Raw genomic sequence first — 25102 nt, forward strand, 5'->3', positions numbered from 1 at the left:
GAGGGCTTCATGGGGTGAATCTTTGTAGGGCAGGAAAATACTCTTCTGCTAGCACTCTTCCCCTGCCATGTGTTTGGATTTAAAAGTCAGTGTTAGAGCACTCCAGTCTGAGGGTATACATATCACTGCAGTTCAGAAAGAAAAAAAGATCACCGTGTGAATAAACGTGGCTGCAAATGCTACAGGAGGGATCATCTTCTGCAGGTTAATTGTAGTTAAAATACAGCATTGTGAATTCTGCTGGCTTTGAGATTTCCTAATTGTATGTTGGAAGCCTGTTAGGATGTGGAACTAGATAAAAGCAAACACTTCTCCCAGTAGCTGAAGTGTACGAGAGTGTTTTTCTGTGGGTACGGAGTTGTACATGAGTAAGCAAGTAGCAGGTGCTGGGATTGCAGAATGGTTTGGTTTGGCATTATTTAATCTACTCCCTGCAATATATTTTGTAGTTCCTTAGACATGTCCCAATATAACATTAACAATTTTAACCTCAATTTCAGTAGAGAGAGTGAAGCCGAGGGCTCAGGTTCAAGATTTTGTTCCGAAGTGAAACAAACAAGCAGCCCGTTTTAGTTTCCATTTCATAGTCCTGATGACAGCTGAGCAAAAATACCTTTCCTAGTGCAGTTGTTTGCAGAAAAGAAAAAAGAGCTTAGGTTGCTGAACCCTAAATACTGTATTTTTACTTTGCTGTTGAATGCTGGAGCTGGTTATTTGAAAATAAGAGGAATTTGGGGGAGGGAGGTGGGGGGGTGGGGGGGGAAATGTCAGATTTATCACTTTGTATTCACAGTCACTGTTCTCTGGTTAAATAGAATATGAAATGTGGGATAATTACTGTGTCATTTAAATAATTAAATACAGCAGATGATACAGTATGCAAAACAGTTGATAGCAACAATCAATTTCCATCCAGTTCTTTGTACTGCTGAACGATTGATAACATAAATTGCACGAAACAGAAGAGGAGCGAGGAGCCTCGCCACGCAGTATCCTTAGTAACTGTGCTGAAAGATGCTGTGATCTAAAGAATTTATTTGATCAGCAGGGTGAGGTTAGGAGATACACAAACTGTGAAAGCTTTACTCAAATACTACTATTTTATGGAACTATTTAATTATATATATATAAGATTCTTTTTGTTTTTAACAAGAGTTCAACAGATCTGCCTGGGTTTCAATTCCACAGGCTGACGTGCCAAACCTCTTTCTGAGCTTGTCTGGTGGTGGCAGCTATTAACTATTCCAAAATACTGAATATTTCCAGCAGCAATGGAAAAATATCTTGGATGAAATTGTTAGAAGAGGTGGAGGCCCTTGCTCCTGGTGTTACCATAGAACACATTCATTATGTTGCCTTATTTGCTGTCAGTCGAGACCCAAATGAGGCCTACCAAATTTGGTTGAAATGAAACAGAAAATACCAAGCCATGAATGCAAGGATATTTATTTCTTTCTAATCTGCCTAATGAAATCAGCAATGTGGTGTCTGGTGTCCATTAAAAATGTTGTTTTGTGGAGTTTTGTTGTTTTTTTTTCTCCTTCTCCAGGGCCTGGCTTAGAAAGTATTTAATGGTCAGTGGAAAAAAATGAGGAAGAGGAGGGTGTGGCTGCCGCTTAGAGGATCTGACCCTGCGAACGGGCACTGGCTTGTGGAGATACAGTCCTTCATCCTAAGAAAATGAAGATCTCTTTTAGGTAAACCAAGATTTTTACTTGTTTTTAATTCAGAAGTCAAGCTAAGCATCTAATCCTACTCTTGCCTTACTGCAGAGGGTCTTTTGTCCTCGCCTGAGTTCAGTGGCTACAGCCACATCTTGTTTTGTCCCAAATTTCTTTCTCTAAATCCTGACAAAACCAACAAAAATGAGTTCCAGCTTCATAGAGCTATAAGGGAAAAGTGGTTTGGTGTTTTGTTTATTCTGAATATCCCACAAGGGGCTGATCCTGTAGACTCGAGAAGCAGCGCAGATACATTTTCATGTCCATGCAGTATGCTGAGCCTTTAGTCCCTGAGCTGGCACATCTCTACACAGATATTTCTACAGCTCTTCATGATGGCACTTACAGGATCATAACAGCTTGGCAGAGGCCTCAGAAACATTTTCAGGTAGCAGTTCATGTGGGACAAGGTTTTGAAAGTACTTACAGCAAAACTCTCTCTCTCTCTGTTTATATATATTTAATTGCACTTGTTACAAGGGCTATTAGTTAGTAATGCTTATTAATGTGTATAATTGATCTTAAATCTGGTTTGCTGCAGTGGCAATGGTTTTATCACTACCTTTATGTTTGGTGTTTATTTTTTTGCTCCCTGCTTCTGCAAATGTTGTTTTGAAAATGTGTGACTTTTACTGAACCTGTGAGTGAAGATGGAGCTGAGGAAACTTCTTCAGTAGTAGAACCTCACTCACAGGTGTGGTTACAGAATCTGCTTCCTCATCTCCTGTTTGAGCTCATCACCTCATAATTACATACCCTTGTTTCCCTTTGAAGAGCAGCAGCCTGTGGGTTGTGGTGAGGTATTATCACAGTCTGGCTGAATTGTTAGCCACAAGACTGAAAGCTGAGTGCAGCAAACCACCACATGAGTAGCAGTGTCCCAGGATCTGAAGGACGTCTCAGAATCTCTTGTCATTATTAAATTGGTTTTGCAAATAATGGTGTGTAGATGAGGGGAGAAAGGTAATAAACAAGGCAGGGTGGTAAAACAATGCCTATAATTGAGGTCCTTGATGCTGCTTTGCAGGGAGGGGAAGTAAACATAGAATCCTAGAATGGCTTAGGTTGGAAGGGCCCTTAGAGATCGTCTGCTTCAACCTCCCCTCCATAGGCAAGAAAACATAGATGTGTTTTAAGTGTTTTAGTGAAGGTTGATAACTTTGTGTCAGGCACAGTAGGTAGCTTACAGGGGGAATGATTTTGCTTTAGTTAAAAGTGAACTTGTCTGGTTTTAATTTTTTGTGTGTCATTGCTTCTGGCCATAAGAAGAAAAAGAAACTCACTGACTGCATTAGATCAGATCCACCCTCTAATTAATGCTAAGTCTACCCTGACAGTTCTTACAAAGGGTTGACTGGTAAAAGAAAGGAGAGCAAAGACAACCAACGTTTGATCCTTTTGGAATACCCTGTCCTTGGCAGAAAGGGGGCCAGCTTAAAGCCATTGGCCAAAGGGCTCTATTAGGGTTTTGTGCTGAGGTCTTTATGGTCTTTGCAGGAAACAATCACATTTGTAGGCCATGAACAGAACCATGTTCTTCCAGGATCCCCCTGACGTCCTTTAGTGATGGACTGTGGTGCTGAATTTCACATCTTCAGCCTGCGTGTTGTAAAATAGTTTGAATTTCCTGCCTATCTGATTTAGATGAATGATCGAGCTCAAGACTGGAGGTAGGCAAGAAAGTCAAACTACAAATCTTGACTGTCAAAGCATGGATCTCTGTGGTCTTCCCTGTTGCTCATAAATAGTTTAATCACTTTGTCTTCATATGTGGCAGTCTTTTTGTGAGTCAAATCATTTCAGTCACTTGTCCTTGCGCTCCTGTTACCTCTGTAGCTTTAATGAGGTAAGGTAGGAAGAACTGTAGACAGGGTTCTCTGTGAAGGTCTTTTTCTGGCAGGTATATAGCAGAAGGGTAATACTTGAAACAGGATATTCTGTGGTGTTTTGCTGGGGGTTTTTTTGCACAGAAAAGCTTCGTTTGTTTGACCTTGCTGCGTAGGCATGAAAGCTTTTGTCAACTGGTTACGGTGGCCCCCCATCCTTACCCTTTGCCAGGAATGCTGCAGTGTGGTTTTTCCTGAGCAAGTACTGAAATATTTGGTCACATTTCAAATCCACCCGAATTTGCTCAACCCCTCAGTAACCCAAATACTCCCCTCACGTGTCACTTTCGCCCCACTGGTTTACTGCTGGCCTGCCCAGATCTCTAATGCAGTTAAAGCCTGATAACAGCATGGCCTCTGCACACACAACTATTCATCTTTCTCTTCTTGAAATGCCTTTTGTTTAATTTCTACACTCTACTTTGGGGCTGTTTAATTAATTCCCAACTTTCAGTCATGATTACTCTGTTGTGGTTTGGTTGTTTTGCGGGTTTGGTGGGTTGTTTTTTTTGGTATGGTCTTCATGAGTCACGTTGTTTGTTTGGCCCTTCCAAAAGGGGTTTGATGATAATTTCTCCTGCACTCCAAGTTAAAGACATTATTTTTCATGCTGTTAGCAGTGGTGTTTTTCTCTCCATTACGTAAGCTCTGCTTAGGCATTCAAGTTAAAATCTTTTAAAGTAGCCTTCCAGGTGGCTTACTAAATGCAAGAATCAGTTGGCATGCAATCTGGATCATCATTTGTGGCTATTTTCATTCCTGATAGGAGAGGGAATATTTTTGTTGAGAACCCTGCCTCCAAGCTTGAGCTGCTTCAGAACTCCTGTGTGTGTATCTAGTCCTCATAATGGCTTGGCTTTTAATTTCTCCACTTGCTTCAGCACTTTCTGGTTTGGTATCTGCTGTTCTTTTACCCTTCACTTGCAAAACAGTTGATTAATGGCATTTGCTGTCTGGAGGGACCAGAGGAGACAAATGCAAGCTGCCTTCACTGGAGACATTCAGAACCCACCCAGATGCCTTCCTGTGTGACCTGCTCCGGCTGGGGGGTTGGACTGGATTACCTTTCGAGGTCCCTTCCAACCCCTAACATTCTGTGATACATAAACATCACAGATTTTTCCACCTGTATTAAGCATGATAATTTGCTTTTTAAGCTAAAAGGTATCTTTGGGTCTCTGCCTTTCTGACCATCAGTACATAAAGCTGTGTATCCAGGAATATGAGGTAGGGTCAATACTGCTTCATTCACCCCCCCCGGAATGACCCACGTGAGAATGTTATGTCACAAAGTCATGTTTCCTCTCTTCTATTGTTCAAGAGAAGGGACATTGTATTCCATAATTTTCTGCAGTGTGGTGTTTGCTTCCCATCTTGGAGGGAGAGATATTGGTTGGTGCGAAAGAGAACTGGAAAATTCAAGACTCGGAGGGATCATATTGAGCTCCCACTGGAAGCAGCAGTGGGTATTCAGCTTTTTTGGCTTTAATACCCCAGATCAGGAACCCAGCTAAGAGGAAATGCTGATAGGGTGCTACAGGGGGAGAAAGGGTGACTTCACCCTGTGGCATGACTAAATATCTCAAGGTCACAACCAGCTGTTATCTTTCTTGTAGCGTTTTCCCCTCCACTATATTCACTTCCTTTGTGTCCCAGTACTACTTCAGACTTCAGAGACAACTGTTGTGCAGTCTTTCTGCTTCTAATATATGTCAATAGATTGTGCTTAATGTTGCTGCTTCAGTCCAATTAAGCTCCTAATCTCAATGTTTAAGTACCAACTGTATCCTTTGTTCTAGTTGTGCCAGTTCAGTGCCCCTTTGCCTCAACCTATTTCAAAGCTTTTCTCAGTGCTCAAGATGGAGGTTGTCCACCTGCTTCTTACATGTCTTAGAGATGTTGTTACCCTTGGGGTTTTTGTGTGATGAACATGCTCTGCCTGCATAATCTTTTATGCTAAAAGCAGAGTGAAGGCAGTGAGAAGATCCCATAAAGATACAAGGTGACAGCATGGGTCTATATTTCCAAGTAGCCTGGTGGACAGTTGTGGTTTTCCTGTAGATGCTTGTTTTGATCTGGACACGGACTTTGCTAAACCTGTTGTCTGTCAAGGCTTTCTGCTTCCCCTGTTCTTTCTTCAGCTCCTGCTTGGGAATAAAAAAGCCTGATACTTTTATGTTAGATTTTGAGGAATAGCAGTCCCTGGCAACAGTATGATTAGATTGAATTCTTCAGGCACAGAAGCAGGTGAGGAGTAAATGCCAGTCCCTCACCCAGCTGCAGTAGGAATGCCCCCCATCAGGATGCAAACACATGGGTTGAAAGTTTCTTCCTTGTGCTTGGCTATGTTGGAATCCCTTGTGAGCCATCTGGGCTAAACTCTGTGCTCCTCTTAGGAAAGTTTTATCCTTTTGGTTTTCCTGATGACAGGAAGTTTTCCTCTCTTCCTACTGGGGTGAGGCAAGATCAGAAAGCCCAGGCTGAAGGAACAGCAGTGGTGGCAGAGAACATAGTAAGGCAAATGTAATGTAGTTTTTATTGGCTTCTCCATCTCGTTTATCTGTTCAGATGCTATTAAAAGCATTTGAAATGTGTGACTTCTTGCTGTGAAGAAGCCTGTAAACAGTGAAAGTGACTTCTCAAGTGTCCTGAAGAGATGGGCGAAGAGCATGCTTGTCCTGCCTGATGTTGAGAATGCAAAAGAGATGGGAAGGGCCAGACCAGTGTGAATGCAGGCTGGGTATAATGAGACCCCAGTTTGCCACCCTTTGTGCACTAATTTGTGTTGCTGGAGACTAGAGAGCTGCAGGTGCTGCTGTGGATTCAAAATGAGCTGTCCTGCACAAAGTACCTGGGAAGCGAAGCACGTCCTCTCACCTTGCTCCCCATGCGATCCATGCCGCTAACTCCTGTAGTGTGCCGCTCTAGGACTTTGGCTTTCCTGGCCCTCCTTTCAAAGCTGCAGGCATGGTGGGTGATCTAGTGCACATTTCAACTGCATTTACCCCTGTGGGGATTTTCTGTGATACTGAACAACCCGTACCAAAGACTCGGATCGGTTTGGAGCCCGTGCCTGGCCTCACCCCTGTTATTTTCTGCTGGAACCTCCAGCAATGTTCAGCTTCATCAGGAGCGCTTCTGCTTGAGGGGGAAGGAGGAAAATAGCTTAGTTAGACCACTCCCTTCCACGTGTTCCTTTCCCTAATGGTAACACCTGCATCCCAGGGAGCGCTTACAGCACAGATGAAGAAACCAAGGCACGGAGCAAAAGTTCAGCTCATCCGGCAGGTTTAGCAGATTAGAGGCGAGAACAGAAAGGAGAGGAGCCAGCACGCTGTCTGAGTGGCCACCTCACAGCATTCTGTTGGCCCTTGCAAGAAATGCTTCTGTTATTTTATTTAGTAGTAATAATGATGGTTTAGGATATCATTAAGAAGTTGACAAAATGCTTATTTGGTCTGATGGAGCCTAGCTCCCAGCAGATGGAAATTCTCCTATTGCAGCCCACTTTCATTGTATTTTCCTTGGTTTCTTCCTTGTGAGTGAAACATCCCCAGTTCAGCAATTTTCCTGCAGCAGCAAGGCAACTTTTCTGCCTATCCACAGGCTACAGGAGCCTTTGGGGTTCACATTTCTAATGCTTGCAAAAGATGACACTTTGTTTAAAACAATCATGTTGAGACCCAATTTTATGAATCAACAAGGGACTTGTTAATAAGGAGATGGGGGGGACGGGGTGGGGAAGAAAATAAATATATAGAGGTGATAGTTATCACTTACACAAAATATTTTAACTTGTACAAGTAAATTCCAAACGGCTGGCTGGCTGTGCAGAAATTAACCTGGGTTTGGGAGGAAGACCCCCATGAAGCTGCTCTGGAATTAACGTGCCACTGAGCCTTGGCAGCCGAAGGTGTCTCTGTTTTGAAGGGGAGGTCGGAGGGAAGTCAAATGATTTAGTGACTGAGGAGAGTTGCCACTTGTGTGAGCTCCATCCCTAGGGATATGACCTTTTTAATCCTCTTTAGTTAATGTATTGGTGATCTTTACTTAGGCAAAGTAAACAGCGCCGTTGTGAACAAAGGGGAGGTCATGCTTCCTGCATTACACTCTGACCCCGGGGTCGCGGCCTTTGTTCCCTTCTCAATGGGAATTGCTCTCAGAGGGCCACCACCAAATGGAGAACTAATTTAGGCACGTGCTGGCAGAGAATGGCAGAGTATCAGGTTTGCCTCACCACAACCTCCTCTCAGCCTGCAGCACTCAGCCACAGTCCAAGGCAAACTGTTTCAAGAGGAGCCTATGAGCTCTTTACCTGCCAATGGCTGTGCCGCTTGATCCCCCCCACTGGACTAAATACATTGCTTGGGTCTTCCCCACCTGTGCTGCCACTAATTCAATTCATTTTATTTTAGCTTCCCCCCCCCCACTGGACTCTTCCAAATGAGGAAGCATTAGACTAGGGGAAAATGAGGGAATTTTTTGTCTTCAAGAGGGAAGCCTTGTGGCAATTGGAGCACTGAAGGCTGGAAATGAAGCTTCGCTCCTTGGCCTGTAAGGAAAGGTGCTGTGTCCCAGCAGACTGTACAGAAAATCATCTCTTCTCCCTGAAATTTTGTTATTTCTTACCTAGATGCTGTTCTTCCCTCAGCAGTTGCATTTGTGAGCTGCAGTGATAGAGCATAAAAGAATTAAACACATCCCTTCAGTCAAAACACTGCTTTTGCACATTTCCTTCTACCAAACCAACCCCATCACTCCTGCTGACAGCCAAGTTGTGTAAAACACAGCAGGGTTAGAGCTGAGCACGAGGTTATGTGTGTGTGCACTGGGGACAACTTCAAATGTAGCCATCACAAAAATAAGTGATGCTGTGATACAAAGCTTTTGAGGATTCTGTGGTTGTCAGCATAAATAGGAGCGAGGTAAAAATGTGGATGAAAGTCAATTTTAGCTCTCAGATTGGGGTATTTCTGGGCTTACTGGGTATGTTAAATCTCTGTAAAACTCTACCATGTTGTCATGGAGTACAGAAAGGCTTCACCTGCTGGTCCTGCTGGTTTAGGGTGCAGTCCTGCAAATGCCAGCTGCTGTGCTGGGTGTCCTTCTAGACTGCTCTAGTAATAAGCAGTGTGAGACATCCAAAGCTTCTCAGATGCTTGTGTAGAGTTGAGGGCATCTCTCACGTTCAATCCACCTTTGCAACGCACAAGGCTTCACCATGCTGGAAGTGGCTCAGCCCTGCATGGGTAGGAAATCCCCAGCACCTCTACCTTGCCCACTGCATCCTTATGCTGAGGCTTTTCCAAGGAGCAGGGCAGGGCTGGACACAGAGCCTGGGCTATTGCTGCTGCATTTGCTACACAGATTTGCCATCTGTACCCCACTCTCCTCTTTGGAGAAGAGAGCACGCCACTTTTTTTAACTGTTGCAGTTTTTTTTTCCTGCAACAGATAATGTGCCCTCCTAGGGGTTTGCCTGATACAGAAAACTGTAACTCTGGTGGAACACAGCAAAACTTTCTCTCCCCTTCTCTCTTCTTTCCTCATTTTTTTTTCCTATGCACTCGAGTCATTTGCAGTCAAAATGCAGTATCTTTCCCTTAGCCTTCTTGAAGTGGTCTTATTTAAACAAACACTTCTTACATCATATAGCTGTAGATTTATTTTTTATTTTTTTTAAAGTCCATTCTGCAATACAGAAAACCCCCAAAAAGAGAAGCCCTTTCAACAAAAAGCTGGCCCCAGCAACTTGAAACCTCCTGTGCCCCTTCAAGGAAAAGTTGCATTCAAAGCTGAGCCAAACGTGAACAGCAGAGAACTAGGACGTTAGCAGCAAGTGACCCTGACTGCAGCAATACCGAAACCACCCCTCCTGTGTCCTTTATTCGTTGCTTGGAATTCTTAGAAGTCCACTAGGTATACATTTTAATGGAAGCCAGAGGGGAAAAGGTTTACTTGCTATCCCCATTATCCCATACACATAATATTGCCAGCTTAGCATAGCTGTATTCCTCATTTGTACTACTTGTTTGTAATTCAGATGTTTAGTAATGAAAATAGGAGCTCCATCCCTCCCCCCCTCCCCCCCCCCCCCCCCCCCCCGTGTTCTTCAGGGCTAGGATTGCTTTTCTGTTCATCTGAAAGGTTTTGAAAGAGCTCAAAAGAGTCACAGCAATGTCAGTGGCATTTATTTTGGGGAGGGCTGTGGCTGAAGGCATTGATACGGTTGTGCTTTGTTTGGAGGTAACGAGCTGGAGGAGAACTTAGAAAGGTGGATAGCTGCTTAGAATGAGGTTAAAGAAAGAAAAAAAGAACAACCCCAGTGTTCAAATTTGAACACCTGAATTTTTCCCCAGGAAAAAAAAAAATAAAATGCTGAAACCAATAACAAGTGCCTGCTTGAAAAGAGAACTGATGTGTCTCAGTGTCTGTTAAAGACTTCAACACGCAAGTCCGATAATCCAAGATCTCACGGCAGAAGTGCTTCTGAAACCACCTTTTTGAGGAGAGCCTTTTGGAAATGCTCTGCTTCGAATGGTTGGGCTTGAGTCAAACCTCCTGGGATTTATTTGTATTTTTTTTTAATGTTATTTGTGTGTGTGTGTGTTTTACAAAGTGCCACAACCCTGTAAAGTATGGATTGATAGAGTGGGCAGAGAACTGTTGGGGTTTTTTTGGGGGCAGCTTTTTTGCTGCCTGAACTTGATTCCTTAGCCTTACTATTTCTGGCAGTGATTTTTTTTTTTTCTTCCAGCTAGTCTGCCTTTAAAGCTGAATGGTGGTTAAGGCTTTTCTCACTTCCTAGGCAGAGATGTTACTGAAATCAGAAATAGGAACTTCTGGAGTATTTTTTTTTTTCCTTCTAAATTAGCTTTATGAAAAGAGTTTCTGAATGTGACCCACTCCAGTGAAAACGAAGAACTGTTGCTGTTTGTTAAGCAACTCTTTGTACACCTCTCTGTGCTGCTTCTGATATGAAACCATTTCTGTTACCCTGTTGAGTTCCTTGATTCTCTGGACAATGGTTTGCACAGTATCAGTTTATCTAAGGGGAGAAAGGGGAAAAAAAAAACAACAAAACAAAACAATGCTTAAAAATAGCCTCCTAGAGCATGGGTTTGATCAGGCTTTGGATGTTGAAAGGAAACTACTGAGTCTGTTCCTTCTTATATAAACATTTTTTCTAAACACCAGGCTGCCAAACAATATATTTAGGCCCAGTGTAACTCAGCAATTTGCAGCAAATACTTGTTTGCCCCCTTTGCCTTCTGGTGAAAATTATTCTGCTTCTTTCTTGACTACTCGAATAAAAAGCAACCACGAGCTTCCAAGTGCCGCACGGCTACAGACAGCTGCACCTCACACATCTATGCCTGTATGGGGTTTAAATGAATGTAAGGGTGAGGAGAAAAGACATGACAGACTTCAGCTGCACCTGTACAAATAAAAATGCTGCTTGTCTGTGAAATTGCATTGCTGGATCCTTACGTTTTCCCCTGGCATTGTCCACTTTGGAAAGAAACAGGCGCGACGACCTCAAAAGGGTGTGCCCTGCTAGGCAGAGGCGGAAGCTGGAATCACACAGTGGATCTAGCACAAAATGGCCAATTCCCAATCCATTCCAGAGACTGATCAAAGTTTTGGCCATTGGCTGGCCACTAAAAGCTGGGCAGTGATACAGGAAGTCTGATACTCCTCTAGAAGTCTGCTCCTGTACCCGTGGGATGCCCATTTGCTGGATGAGCATGGGTGCAAGGACAGCATTAAAGCAAAATCGTATTTTGCAAGTCCCCACAAGGAACCTTAAGCATCGATTTTGCTTTCCCCTCTGTGCTGACAACTCGGAGCACTGCCACCTGAGTGCTGGAACAACATTTTTGGGCTGTGTGTGCTGTGCATCATGAGATTAAATCCCTGATCCTTTTGTCGGTTCCCCCAGTTGTTTCCTACCTAGTGCAGGACCGAGGTCTCGCATTCAGGTAGTCACAGAGACGTTAGTTAGTTGTGAGTGTTCTCTGAATGCTGTGATGAGTTGTTGCTCATGTTGTAGGGCTAAAATTACTACTGATGTAGTGCTGCTATGAGCAACTCTGTATTTTAGATGGATCAATTCTTTTTTTTTTTAATTATGTGTTTATTCATATCGCTAGGAAAAAAACCAAATCCATCCTCAACCATGTCTTCTGTGATTTTTTTTTCTCCTGTTCTAATTCAAATGGAATCTGAAGGGCTGCATTATTAAGAGACTCTGATTTCTACCAAGCAGTATTATGGAAACAGAATGTTAATTTACAGGCTCACTCTCAACAGGATTCATACTTGGCTGTTGGAACACGAGACCATCAATGCACACATCCACCTCCATATCAACCTCTTGTAAGATCCTTACACCTATTGCACCCAGCACACACGTGCAGAAGAGATGATTTTGCTGAAGTGGTTCTTGGGGGAAGGGAGAATTAGTGAATTTTCTTACAAATAAATGGCAGAAATAATACAGGCTTTAGATGACAGCTTGGATTTTTGGTGTTTGGCTTCACAAGATGCAGTTCTAATTGAGACAAGGAGAGTTCTCGTTCTCCAACCAAGTCTCCCTGTCCAGCTTCCAAGAGGTCTTTCTGTCGTGTTTTCTTTTGTTTATTTCTGACTTTTCCCCCCCCACCCCTCCTTTCATTCCCTGCACAATTTTCCTCTGGAGTTATTTGTCTGCACTAGTTAAAAAAAGCACTCTGCAGTTTGCTTGAAATTCTTGGTGAAGCGAGGAAAAAATTCATTGCATTGCGTTTTTTCTTTTCGGGGAATGTAAATGGAAGAGTTCAGCTTTTAAGTGTTTGAGGGCTTTTATCAGCCACCTAAAGTCTCTGATAAAACAAATTTATACCCTGGGAAGTGGGGGGGAAGGGAAGAGGAGGAGGAGGTTTAATTTTTGAAACTTGAAATTTCCATGGCTTAGTCACTGACATCCCCTGGGAATATTCAGTGTTCTGCAAAGGAAGTGTTTTTTTAAACAACTGCAAGGGACACTTCACTGAGTAACTCTGGGAGCAGCTTTTCACAATTCTCCACACCACCACCACCCTTATTCTCTTTCTTTTTAAGCCAGTATAATCATTGGTCTTGTACTCCAGTAGTGTAAATGGCATAGTAAAAAATCCACTCTACCAAGTGCTTTCCTTGTCAGAGTGTTTCTGCTGGCTTGGTCAGGGCATAATAGATGGCATGAAAATAAACTGTATTGAATAAGAGTTAATATGATTAATCAATACTACTCAATATGATGTGTTATAGACTGGGTATGTTGTTATATACCAAGTGTATCTAGATAGGGAATAATAGGAAATGTTACAGGGATAATAGGAAATATGGAATAGCACAGAAGAAAAATAACAGGGAACATTATGAGATAACAGAAGAATATTAAATAACAATGTTATGGGATAACATAGAAGAATATTAAATAACAGGGAATGTTATGGGATAACAGAATAATATTAAATAACAGGATGTTATGGGATAACATAGAAGAATATTAAATAGGGAATATTATGGACTCAGGAGAATATTAAATAAGAGGGAATATTGTGGAATCACATAGGAGAATATTAAAGAAGAGGGAATACTGTGGAATCACACAGGATAATATTAAAGAACAAGGAATATTGTGGAATCACACAGGAGACTATTAAGAACAGGGAATATTGTGGAATCACACAGGAGAATATTAAATAACAGGGAATATTGTGGAATCACACAGGATTATATTAAAGAACAGGGAATATTGTGGACTCACACAGGAGAACATTAAAAAACAGGGAATATTGTGGAATCACACAGGAGAATATTAAAGAAGAGGGAATATTGTGGAATCACACAGGAGAATATTAAAGAACAGGGAATATTGTGGAATCACACAGGAGACTATTAAAGAAGAGGGAATATTGTGGAATCACACAGGATTATATTAAAGAACAGGGAATATTGTGGAATCACACAGGAGACTATTAAAGAAGAGGGAATATTGTGGAATCACACAGGAGAATATTAAAGAAGAGGGAATATTGTGGAATCACACAGGAGACTATTAAAGAACAGGGAATATTGTGGAATCACACAGGAGACTATTAAAGAAGAGGGAATATTGTGGAATCACACAGGAGAATATTAAAGAAGAGGGAATATTGTGGAATCACACAGGAGAATATTAAATAACAGGGAATATTGTGGAATCACACAGGATTATATTAAAGAACAGGGAATATTGTGGAATCACACAGGAGAATATTAAGTAACAGGGAATATTGTGGAATCACACAGGAGACTATTAAAAAACAGGGAATATTATGGAATCACACAGGAGACTTAAAGAACAGGGAATATTGTGGAATCACACAGGATTATATTAAAGAACAGGGAATATTGTGGAATCACACAGGAGAATATTAAGTAACAGGGAATATTGTGGAATCACACAGGAGAATATTAAGAACAGGGAATATTGTGGAATCACACAGGAGAATATTAAAGAAGAGGGAATATTGTGGAATCACACAGGAGAATATTAAAGAACAGGGAATATTGTGGAATCACACAGGAGAATATTAAGAACAGGGAATATTGTGGAATCACACAGGAGAATATTAAAGAAGAGGGAATATTGTGGACTCACACAGGAGAATATTAAATAACAGGGAATGTTGTGGAATAACACAGGAGACTATTAAAGAACAGGGAATATTATGGAAATAGGATAATATTAAATAAGAGGGAATATTATGGAGTAATATGAAATAAATAACCTGTTGGGGGGTGTCCCTTCCAACCTCTTCTCTGCAATCATGGCACGCATTTAATCTGCGATGCTGATTTGTCTTGTAAAAAGTAAAATGGGGATTGATACTAAGGTGATTTTTTCCTTGTTTTTTAGGGGAGGTGGGGTTGGGATAGACTTGTGGTTTGCTGGAAATGCCACAATAACCCTCTCTTTCAAACACAAGCAAACGTTTTACGTGCCACGTCACGTGAAGGTCTCTCTTCACAAACAGAAACTGCTCCTTTCAGAGCGCAGTGCTCCGAGCTGAGGCCTTGCTGCTCCTACATCTGCTCTGGAGTCCCAGAGCCATCGCTTCCCCACTGCAGCTGAGTGCAGCACTGCTGTTTAACAATCTCCTCTGTTAAGGAGCTGTTGTACACCTCTCTATTCTGCTTTTAATACCGAGCCATTTCTGTTGCCCTGTTGATTGCCTTGATTCTTCCGGAGTTGTGCTGCTGCACGTTCCCTAACGGTGTGCCTTGCTCACTGCCTGCATTTGGGAGCGGGACAGGATTGCTCCTTCTAGTTTGCTAACATCCTCTGTGTGTATTCTGGGCAAAGGTGATTTGTGTCTAGATCAGGGAATGCTTGAATGTATCTCTCTAGAGGGATACATCTTTCTGGACAAAGGAACTACGGAATCACAGAGGTGTGACATTTTGTTTACTAAAACTGAAAAGTAGCAGAATAGTGGTAAAGCTGAACACGTAAATGTAGGCATCCCTTCCAAACAGAAGTTGTCACACTTGCACTATTAAATTTATTTAGTAAGTATAACATGTCAGAAGGGGGGGGAGGGAAAGAAAAAGAAAAAAAAAAACACAGACCTCCCAGGAAGGCATTTCATGGAACACAAATGCTATAAAGTATTGAATAGGTGTGTTCTCTCTTCACAACTAGAATTTATACCTGCAACTGATCTAGAGAATATAGAAGCCTGTATTATCTGTCCAAGTACGTGGGGACTTTCAGTGGTTCATTGTTTCCTTGATGTCCTATTCTATGATAACTATGTGGTGGTGTTGTGTTAGGATTTTATGATTATCTTGGTGGGTTTTTTTCCCTTTAGAAAGAGGGTGAGGTTTCAGTGATATTTTAGGTAGCCAATCCAGTGTGTATCTTATGAACCTTTCTATTTTAGCTTTAATAGCTTTAACTATCAACTGATAAAAGCAAAGTTGGTTACATAAAAGAGGGCACTCAAATCCAGCTTCTAAAGTGCATTCTGTGTCTGCAACCCCTTTTGAAAGTGTCTCTGTGCGTATGAAGTGACTGTATCTATGCTGTGAACACGTTTCCATAACGGACAAGCCTTTTAATTGTCTTTTAAAAATCTATGCACGTTTTTAATCCTAAGATTTCACTACCAAAAAGAAAAGAACCCCTAAGGAATTTATATTGTACATCATTTTTGTTTCCATTGCTTTGTTCAGGACTGCAGCACACTTGTAATTAAAAAAAAAAACACACCACCAAAACCAACACCAGATACTCCCTAAAGTCAGAGAATTTGGTCACTGGACAAGTGACTGAAAGCCTTTAAGTAACTGATAATATCAAGGCATATTAACCCCCTTTTAGAATGAATTTTAAGCTTTTATTACAGATTTCATCATGTACATTTGCTGACTTTCTGCAGTTTATGCTTTTAAAATTAACATTTCAATTTATTATGTTATTCTCCTTTCTTGTTCTGCTTCCTCCCTCCCAATTTTTGCACTTTATTTCCCCCCCACCCCCCTTTCTTCAATAGTAGCTATTTCTGGGAGGCATCCAATTTTCAGCAAATGCATCCTTTTAAATACATGGAAAGGCTGTGTTCTAAGATCCCAATGTCTTATTTTAACTTTGTGCTGTCTGTGTTTTAACTCTGTGCTTCTAATGATGCCGGGAGACAAGTGTTGCCAGGACAGACTCTTTGCTTCGGGAGGACTAGAAATGTCAGGCACTGGGAAGGTACAGAAATACTGGACGGTAAAAAAAAAATCTCTTAGAATCAGAGACTCGTTTCGGTTAGAAAAGACTTTTCAGGTCATCAAGTCCAACCCATTCTCTAGTAAGTTTTGCCTTTGAGGTGCAGCGTTTCCCACCACCCGGCTCTTGAGGCGGAGGGAGAAAGGCTGCCGAGGGCACAGAGCTGCTGCGGGCGAGGACTGCCGAGGGAGCAGAGCAGCCCGGGGAGAGGGCTGCCGAAGGGCAGGGCTGCCGAGGGAGAGGGCTGCTGCTTGTACGGGGGTCATTACCAGGCAGGGATGATCGTTCCTGCCCGCTGAGCGAGCTGGTAGCTGCTGCAGCCAGGAAGGCAAAAGGTGCTGGCCCCGGTAGGCAGCAGTGAGGCCAGGCCCGGGCGGTGGCCACCACCTGTGTGGGTTGTCGGGCAGGGCCGGGCGAGGAGAACGGCGTGGCGTGAGAGACACGGATCCCGAATGTGGAGCTGTATTGTCTGCTCTCAGCGTGAAGAATAAATTACAGCCTGTCAGAGTGTGGCTCAGCAGTGCCAGAGCGGACTGGCTGTACTGTAAAGTTTAGTTATATTTTCAGAGGAATAAAACTGTGGTGTTTTACAGCTGAGGAGCTTCTTAATCTAGCCATAAAACCCGGCGGGACCGTGCCATAGCTTACTTTCCAGCTTGCACCTCCTCCCGCAGTACATTTAGCCTCCAGGAACTTTGCCTCTATGATAAATAAGTAGGAGCCGGTATATAAAATCTCAGGCTTCGATTTGCTGCTGTAAATTTCTGTCAGTAAGAAGGGTATCTAAGAAAATAGTAACACCATCGATTTCAAGCACGCAGCTCTGTACAGCAAAGTGGGGGGGGGAGGTGGAGAAGTTGCAAGGGGAAAAAAAAAGTTGCAAAGGGAAAAAAAAAGTTGCAAAGGGAAAAAAACATGCAGGCAACACCCTTAAAAAAAAGCTCTTAATGCAATGAGACTTTAATGCTTCCTTTATTTAACACATCCCCCCCCCCAAAAAAAAACCCCAACCAAACAAAAACACTAAACCACTTGCCCTACTGCCAGAGGTTCATTTACGTTGATACCAGCTTAATGCCAAGTTTGCTATTCAATATTCCTGTTCAAATACAGTGTCCTGAAGGAAGTGTTTTTGCACAATGTTATATGCTTTGAAAGGGGAGAACGTGGAAATACATGCTGGTTCAGCTTTCCACTTCAAATCACTTGCTAAATGCAGACAATTTGGCAATCTTTAAGTCTTTTCCTCCCCTAATTTAATACCACCACTGAGCCGTTGGAAGTAATGCAAGTTAAGTCAGGAGTGGAACAGAACTATCCCAAGTAACCTGTACAGTGTGTAACTACTGTCCTTTAAATGAAGTGTGCACCACACAGCACCTTTACTCCATATATATATATATATCTATATATATGGAGTGTCTGTATATATATTTATGTTGATATATATTTACATTTATATATGTTCATGTTGATATATATTTATGTGTATAAATATATTTTTATATAATATATATTTATATATCTATATTATTTATATATAATATATATTTAATATATAATATATATTTACATAGATCTTATTTTTATATATATGTGTGTGTGTATATATATATATAAACCAATTTCTTATTATTCATAATCCCTCTCCAAACATTTAAGTAAAGCAATTTCTTGGAGATGGATTTTTTTTTTTTAAAGCATAGGAATTCTTTTAAGGATGCAAGGAAATAAGCAATCAGCAAAAAGAAAAAAATATAAATTGACATGATAACTGAAGCCTGAAAATTTTATTTGGATAATTAAAAAAAAAAAACAAAAAGCAAATAAAAACGAAAAAAAAAAAGGAAATAAAAAGAAAAAAAAAAAAGGAAAGAAAAAGGTAAAAGGTAAAAAAAGAAGCCACATACCTCATTACCTTATTAAACATTTCTGGAGGTTGTTAGATTAGAAACCCCCTCGTGTTGAAAGTGAGGTGTGTTATTTAGAAAGGAAAAGAAAATAGATGATGTACTTGGAGATGATCTTAGTGTTGATGGTCTCAGTCTTATCAGAAGACTCCAAAGCTCCAAAGACTTCTTATCAGAAGACTGAGAGCAAAGAAGAGGTACCACTCTTGAGTTAAAATCTAAGACCTGACTTAGTGTGTAGCAGGAGTTACCTGTGATGAGTTTCCAACAGGCAGAGCTCGTGAGAAGGGGATAGGGAAGGTTTATGAAATGATGTTGTAGTTTAAACTGTGGGGTGAAAATACTGCCTACTACTATTTACACACTTGAACTTATTCAGGTGTGTGTGATGAATCCTTACAATAATTCCTGCACTTCTCTTCCCGGAACTCTGTTTCTATTAAGTGAAGCTTACAGGACGAACTTCAGGGAATTGTTTTCCTTTGTTCCTTAATCCTCATTTTTAGGATTGCAGGAACCTAAAGTTAGGTGACTTGGCTTCTCATTTCACAGCCCCAGTGGCAGATACAATGCATTTTTATATCCCCTCGAAGAAGGGGTAACTTTCAGTGAATGGATCCGAGCCATAACTGTGCACTTTTAACCCTCCAAAGGCATCAGAATTATCCCAGTTATGAAGCAGGCAAAAGCAGAGATGAAACGGAGCTGTTTCCACATTTACCCAAAAAAGTGGGAAAGGAAGGGATGGGTCTGGAGCCTAAAGACCAAGAGCTGTGGTTTTGTATAGAAAGTACAAAAGTAAATGAGGAGATAAAAATGAGTGTCTGAGAAAAAGGGGGGAAAGTCACTCAGCAATCCAATTAAATGCTATTGAAGCACCCATCAGCTAAGTTATTCACATAGCTGAGTCTGATCCTTCTTTGAAAACCAGGTTTGGCTTTTCCGTGACATTAATTGTTGGCTTCACCACCACATCTGAATATTTTCTATCGCATGTAACAGTATAGGGTTAACATCCTCATCTCTGTGTGCTCTGTTCAAATAAATACTATCACAAACGTCCTGCCATGATTTTTAAACAGAAATGATAAGAATTTTAGCTGGATTTTTATGGCTGGCTGCTGCTGAGTCTCTTATCCAGAAATGTTGCTTGCCTTTACTTTTTTTAACCAGCCGTCCTTTATGCCTCCACATCCTCTGCATCCACAGCCTGTGTGCGGTAGACACAAGAAGCTCTTAGAAGAGGTCAGACTTAAGAGATTTAAAAATGGGTGGGAAAATTTCTGCTTAAATATCTTGTCAGCTCCCTCCCCATAATCTCTAGTGTGCCTTTACTGGAATTCTCTAAAAATAAGTATTTTTAAACATTTTCTGGTTTCACACCATTAGAAAAACAAAACCAAAACCCCAGTTTGTAAGGGTAAACCATAAACCCTATCTTTGGCTTACAATATAAATGTTTATTATCCTCAGTGGCTGAGCATTTCCTTCACATCTGAGGCTGGAGACAAATGTTGAGCAGGGGCTTCCTTAAATCTGCCACTGGAAGAGTCGATGAGAGGGGAGCTAGTTCCAAGAAACTCCCATGTGCTACCCCTATAAACTTGGCCAATATTGTGTATTTCAGTAGGGCAAATGTGACTAAGATGAGGCCTGAAAATAACCAAGGTGGTTTTTCATCTGCTTGATGATGTCTAGGTAGAAATGATGCTCAAATACACTACCTACTGTTCTTAGGAGTGCTGGCTTTTGCCAGTTCTACCAATGAGGCCAGGTACCTGGAGCCCTTGAAGTGGCTGTACTGCAAATGGGATGAAGTCTTTGTCACTATCATGGAAAATACTGCATTTTTAAAACTCCTGTGAGTTCATCTAAAGAAGGAAATGCATCTTGGAAAAAAAAAAAAAACCAACAAGAACAACAAAACCCAAACAACATCTCTGACTTGACCTCTGCTCCACTTTGCAGCCTGCTGCATAGCCTGTTTGGATAGGACCTGGTTGTCGCAAGGGGAGCTTCCAGCTTTCCTTTTCCAGTGCATTTCATTCTATCACCTGATGATTGATATTCAGAGGAGTAAAACAATCAATTTGGATTTTTTTTTTTCCAAGTGTTTTGAGGAGTATTTTACAGAAAGTTAGGAGCAGAGGGTATTGGCTTTTTTTTTTTCTTTCTTTCCAATGGGTTGAAACCACCCAGCTGTTTTAAAAGTCCACCAGGAAAGCTAAATAAATATTAAATGAGAGGGCCAACTATGACTTCCCTTAAGTAACCATGTAATCCTTTTTTTTTTTTTCCCCTCTGAGGGTAACATATTTTCCACAAAGAAGACTCTTCAAGGTTGAATCCTCTACAGTCTCCTTTTATTTTTTTTTTTCCCTCCTCCTTCCTCCCTCACGCAGAGCAAATCAAATGCTTTAAAAACGTTTGGGTTTGGTGGGGTGTTTTCTTCTTTTTTTTTTTTTGTCAGGGAAGCACACAGGAAAAATTTTTTTGAATATACCAATAAGAGCAAAAGTACCTATATTTTTATTGCAAGGAGGAGAGCTCATTGGTTGAGTGAGATGGCGAGATGTGACGCAAAAGGACACTTGGACGGGTAGAAATGCTGATGTATGCCAAAGCAGGCGTACCAAGAAATGCTGTTGCTATGAGAGGAACAGAGGGAGAGAGAGGGAGAGGGGGAGAGAGATCGTGAGAGAGCAAGTTGTGGAGGCCTTATTTTTTTTTTGCCTTATTTCCCCCCCCCCCCTTTCTAGCTTAGAGCAGAGAGGCTGCAACATCTCCCCTTTGTAGCAGGGTGTTTTCACCTCCCTGAGCGTTTAGAGGAAGACGAGGGAGACGCGGGTCACCTTAGACCACAAAAGCAATTGGAAAGCAGGAGCCTTGTATATAGTAAGCCAATGATCTGTGTTATGATAGATATACAAATTAGTGCGACAGATGAAGCAGCTTAGCTCATTATCCACCTGATGGCATTAAGACTTAGGATTCCAAATTACAACATTAAAATGCACACACACACAGACGCAGACAGACATGTATTTATAATGACCCCCACCTTTTCAGCTTATGAATTATCCAGCTGGGATACCGACGTCTCTTGTGTAACGTTCTTAAAGAGCTGCAATAAATTCACCTTGTGAGTCCATTAGCCAGGAAAAAAAAAAACACCAGGGGGGGTGGGGGGTAAGGATTTGCAGGATTTTTTTATTATCCCCCCCCCCCAGCCCCCCAGTCTCTCTTCTTCAGCAAGGGGGGGAAAAAAAGTTTGTGCTATGAACTTAGCCTAGCAGCTTCTGGAACGTGAGCCAAAAGGGGCAGGAAGTTGTTTTACAATAGCGTTACAGTGATCTGCCACAAATGGAAAAAGCCAAATGTTGGACTCGGCATAGAGAAAAAAAAAAAGCACACAACCAACATCCTCCCCCCCCCCCCCCCCCCCCATTTTCCCTCCTTTTGCCCCTTATGAGAGAAAAGAAAGGAGCGTTTAGCTGGAAGTTCTTTTTTAATTACTTCTTGTAAGTAATGGAAAGATTATCGTACTCGCATATTCCATGGCAAGCTGGAGGGAAAGAAGTATCAAAGGGACGCTGAGAGAAAAAAAAAACACACCCGCTCTTGGTAACTAGCAACGGGACTTTTGGCACAATTCCTTGAGTTTGCTTGAGGTTATGGAAGCGGGGGGGGGGATGGGAAGAAGAAAAGCGAGTCCACGCAGTACGTTTTCTTTCAAACAGGGGAGAGGGAACGGAGGAGCAACGCCACGATTTGGATTTTTCTTTCTTTCATTTGTGTTTAAAAGGAAACGTGCGTTGATGCTCCGAAGCCGAATCCTCAGGCATTTGTGGCCTGTCTTTGCAGTCCGGTATGGTGGGGTGGGTGGGTTCTTTTTTTTTTTTGGTGAGTGTGTGTAAGCGCTCTCAATCAAACAGCAATCATGGCAGCTGTTTTTCTTCCAGCACAGCAGTTGAGCTGTCTCGCCCAAATGCTTATCAGCTTTTGACTCGGTGCCAAGATAGTTACAAGGGCCAAGCAGCCTGAGCTTGGCTGTGCAGCTGGTTTAGAAGTAGGGGCATGAGAAAACCAAATCGCCAAGTTCGGGGTTTTGTTTGGGTTTTTTTTTGGTGGCGTGGTGGTTTTTTTGGTTGGGTTGCGGTGTTTGGTTTTTTTTTTTCCTGGTCACATGCAGTATTTACTTTTTCTAACACTCTTTTTCAGCTCCATGGGTTTGGGGTTTTGTGTCTGTGTGCGTGCTGCAGTTCCGTGGTCCTTGCAGAATGATTTTGCTACAGAGAGGCGTGTAGGGATGTGACTATGAAGAGCAGCGCTCTCCTCTCTTTCAGCCCCGGATGATGTTTCCGTAGGACCTCGGTGTCCGTCCCCCCACCTCGTTAAAAGCTTCATTAGCCGCACTGCCATGTCAAGCACATTGCCATAGCGTGTGTGCATTCACATTCCGGCGCAGCGCCTTTCCTCCCAGTTGCTCTTCCCCCCCTCCCCTTTTTTTTCCGTCTCCCCCCGCCCCGGCTCCCCCTCCCTGCAGGGCCGTCCCCATCCCAAGCCCCGGGGCTGTCCCGCCGGGCCCGCGGCCGGGGGGGCTCGCGGCCGGGGGGGCCCGAGGCGGGCGTCGCTGGCGGGCAGGGCGCTGGGCTGGCGGCGGTGTGTGTGCGTGTCCCCGGCGGTGTCTACGTGTGATGAAAACGAGCCTGCTCACGCAGAGCCGTGCCTCTCTTTCATCAGCAGCTCCAGCTCTCTGCCTTTCGCTAGCTTACGTCCTCCTCCTCCTCCTCCTCTTCCTTAGCCAGATTGCTCCAGTCGCTCACAAGGGGGAGGCCGGACTCTGGAAAAAAAAAAAGGTTGTTTCTGCCGCTGCTGCTCGCATTCCTGCTGCAAGGGCCTCCCCTTCAGACGGCCTTTGCCAGAGCAGAACTTCTAAAAACGCTACAAATAGGATCTTCTTCCCCCCCCATCCCTCCCCCCCCGCCCTTTCTTTTTCTTTTTCTTTTTTCCCTCCTATTTTTCCCCCCTCTCCTCTGCTTTATTTAACCCTTCCCTTCCCCTGCTCAAGAACGGGGTTCGTTTTCTGTCTCCGCGGCGCTGGGCTGTGTAGATCGCAATGTTGAGGTTAAAACTCCAAGTATTTCACCCCCCCTCTGCTGATCTTTTTTCTTCGCCCCTCCCCACCCCCTCTCATCTTTTTTCCCCCCTCTCCCTAACTGTTAAAAAATAATTAAGTAGCGAATCGGGCTTTGCTGGTTTGTACGCTGCGAGGAAGAAGGCTTTTATGTGTGTTGGGTTTTTTCCTCCCCCGAGTATCCGTGCACAAGAGCAAGCCTCTCGCTTTCATCGCCGTTCTCTTTTAATAGAAATATATTTTTAATGGCTTTAGGTATTTGCGCCATGTGAAACAGGGCGGACGAACTCCCTCCAAACCTTTTGTAGTTTGGCCATGGCTGGAATGGCAATACGTGGGGGGGAAAAGAGGTAGGGGGCTGGGTGTGTGGGGTAGGGGGTGCAGAGGCTGCTTCGTCTCTGCAAAGCTCTCTCCCCCTCCCCTCTTTCTCTGCTGAGGAGGGAAAAGGGGATGTGCAGTAAAATGCCGTCTCTGGGACAGGTGCCAGCTCCTAGACAAAAGAAATAAAATAGGCGGTAAAGAGGGGAGGGGTGCGTGTGTGTGTGTGTGTGTGTGTGTAAATTAATAGCCAACAAAAATAGGGATTGAAAAATCTCCGAGAGGCAGCGCTGGCGAAAGTGATGGTGGTGCCTTCCTGGCCTTTTTGCCGAATATTTTCTTGGCGATGGGTGGAAAGGAGAAAGTTGCAGCATACTTTTTATTCTCGTCTTCTCTGCAGACGTTTGAAAGCGTGAAGGGAGGGTGGAGAGTGCCTTTTTTTTCCCCCCCTTCTTATTTTCCCTCCTTTCTACTGAATTATTCATAGTGTCAGTGGTGAAGCCAGGACTATTAGCATGCATCAGACATGCTGTTTGTCTGTTTGCTAACATTCTTCATTCAAGACTTGTTAACTACCAGACAAGCTTAACACGCTTCTTTTTTTCCCCTCCCCTCTTCTCTCCCTCCGTCTTCCCTTCCCTTCCTTTCGCTTTTCCCTTCCCTTCTTCTCTGCCACCCCTCGCAGCCGCCCATTGTTACCGCCGGGCGCTGGCAGCCGGGGGCAGTTGTGGCAGGGGAGCGGCGACGGAGAAGCCGGCGCCGGTTGCTAGGTAAGGACCGCCTTCCCCTCCTCTCCCAAGGCCTGCATGCACTTGCAAAGGCGAGAAATGCCACAGAGAGAGCTAGCTCAGTGCCTTCTGCCTGCTTTTCCAGGAGACTGCAGAGCTGCAAGGTGAACACCACCGCCACCAGCACCACATCGGCGGCTCCCCGAGGCTGGCTTTCCACCTTGCGCAGGGTAAGCTGCTTTCCCACCGCTTTCCTGCTTCCCCCCCCTTCACACGCAGCAGCATTTCGTGTTTGTGTACCGCTACGATGGCGTGAGCAGCACGTAATTACCAAGGAGGAAAATGAAGTTTCAGAAACTACGTGGGGTATTGGCATATCGGCTCGTGTGTGCCTATTAATTTATTATTAACCGGTAGGACGTTATCAGCCCGACGAGGTTCGGGCTCATTCGGGATGATCACTTGGTGGCCGTTAGGGATGCAATATCCTAATATTTGCTGTCGTTGCTATTTTTTTTTTTCTCCTAATTTTTAAATTTTTTTAAGGTTTTCTTCCCCGTCTCCATCAAGTCTGCCCCTCCCTTCGCTAGTCTGTTTAAAACCAACAAGCTTCATT

The 25102-nt window shown here is 43.0% G+C and overlaps 1 long non-coding RNA gene across 1 annotated transcript; it reads left to right on the forward strand.

Moving 5' to 3' along the window:
- Window positions 1-1553: 1553 nt before the first annotated feature.
- LOC128898597 (uncharacterized) lies at window positions 1554-24717 on the forward strand. The gene is made up of 3 exons (XR_008462911.1): window positions 1554-1697; window positions 24444-24528; window positions 24632-24717. It is a non-coding gene; the product is annotated as an uncharacterized LOC128898597 (long non-coding RNA).
- Window positions 24718-25102: the final 385 nt, after the last annotated feature.

This window comes from Dryobates pubescens, chromosome 27, assembly GCF_014839835.1.
Source record: "Dryobates pubescens isolate bDryPub1 chromosome 27, bDryPub1.pri, whole genome shotgun sequence".
NCBI classification, from domain to species: Eukaryota; Metazoa; Chordata; class Aves; order Piciformes; family Picidae; genus Dryobates; species Dryobates pubescens.